Genomic DNA, 1,488 nt, shown 5'->3' with positions numbered 1-1,488 from the left:
AGCAGCCAGCTCCCACTCTGAGACAGGCACAGGAAGTGCACCATGGAGCAAAAAGGCTGAGGATTGAATCAATGCCTGCTAGAGGAAACATCAGGTCACAAAGTTTGAGCTCAGTCCCATCATCAGTATTTCTCCTCTCAGCTTCCCCAGTGCTCAGCAGCCCTGGGTCACCCTCACACTACCCCTGGCCTCTGCCCTGGGGGTGACAGTGTCCCCCTGGGTGCTCCTGGTAGCCCAGCAGGGCTGGGGCTGCCTGTGCTGCCAGGAAAGAGCTGTGGGAATGTGACAGGGCTGCTGGAAACACTCTGAGGGGCACTGCCAGCCCTCATGCATCCACCCCAAGAGCAAACCCAGCCATTCCTCATGGGTTGGGCTCCTCTGCACACAGCAAACACAACCAGAGCCAGCTCTCACAGCCAAGGGCCAAATGAGCAGTGTGGATTTGAGCTGTGAGGAATTATTAGTGCTGCTGTATTCCCTCAGGGTGCCCCAGTGTCCTGGGCTGTGAGATGTGCCTGGGGTGTGAATTCTATCACCACCTGCTAGAGGTGGGACAGTTCTCTTCTGTTAACTGGGCAGTTTTCTTTATCTCTTCCACAACCAACCCTCCCTCCAGGAGATCTCTTCTGTTCATGGACCATTAATTATTAATTATCTTCTGTTCATGGGCCAGTGAGTGTCCCTGCATGGCTGATCAAATTCCATCATCCCATTGGGAGATGCTCTGCCCAGGGGAGGAGCCAAGCATTCCTACCTGGATACAATCTGAGGTTTGGGACACCCCAGCAGCCTTTGCCCACTGCATTCCCAGAGGAGCAGCTTTCTGCTGCCCTGCATTGCCAGAGGGAGCCCAGGCCCATCTGCAGCAGCCCTGGAGCTGCAGAGGAACACTCCCCCCTTGTGCAGGATCCCTGCTCCAGCAGCAGCACAGCTGGCACTGCAGGAGGGCTGAGCCCCCATGGGATGGGGCTGTGCCACCCCCTGACACACAGGGGCCAGGGCCTGCTCTGACTCTGGCAGGGTTGGTTTGTATTACTGCACTTTTATTTTTTCCCTAATAAAGAACTGTTATTCCAACTCTCTTATCGTTGCCTGAGAGCCCCTTAATTTCAAAATTACAATAATTCAGAGGGAGGGAGATTACATTCTCTATTTCAAGGGAGGCTCCTGCCTTCCTCAGCAGACGCCTCTCTTTTCAAACCAGGACACCCAGTCACCAACCACCAGTCAAGCTCCAGCAGAAATGAGAGGTTTTGCACATCCTGGGGTGTTGCAACCCTGCATGCTGAGAATTTGAGATTTCCTGTATTGAAAGACACAGATACTCAAGAGAACACTACATTTGACCTGAAGCCATAGAAAAAGTTTCCAAAATTAATTGATAACACTAAGATTATAAATGTGTAGTTTAAATAGAAGTGTGTAATATCACATAGTAAAAAACTTAAGAGTTTAAGGTTTTAAAATATAGTAATATATTAGTTTAAA

General features: G+C 50.5%; 1 protein-coding gene across 1 annotated transcript in view; it reads right to left on the bottom strand.

Annotated features, from left to right (window-relative positions):
* EDC3 (enhancer of mRNA decapping 3) overlaps positions 1-1,488 on the bottom strand; it is a gene marked incomplete at its 3' end in the record, with an annotated part of 20,086 nt that overhangs the window by 4,069 nt on the left and 14,529 nt on the right. The window lies entirely within an intron of this gene.

Source organism: Geospiza fortis, unplaced genomic scaffold, assembly GCF_000277835.1.
Source record: "Geospiza fortis unplaced genomic scaffold, GeoFor_1.0 scaffold171, whole genome shotgun sequence".
NCBI lineage: Eukaryota > Metazoa > Chordata > Aves > Passeriformes > Thraupidae > Geospiza > Geospiza fortis.
The sequence above is the reverse complement of the archived record's forward strand: the minus strand, read 5'-3'. Positions and strand labels throughout refer to the sequence as shown.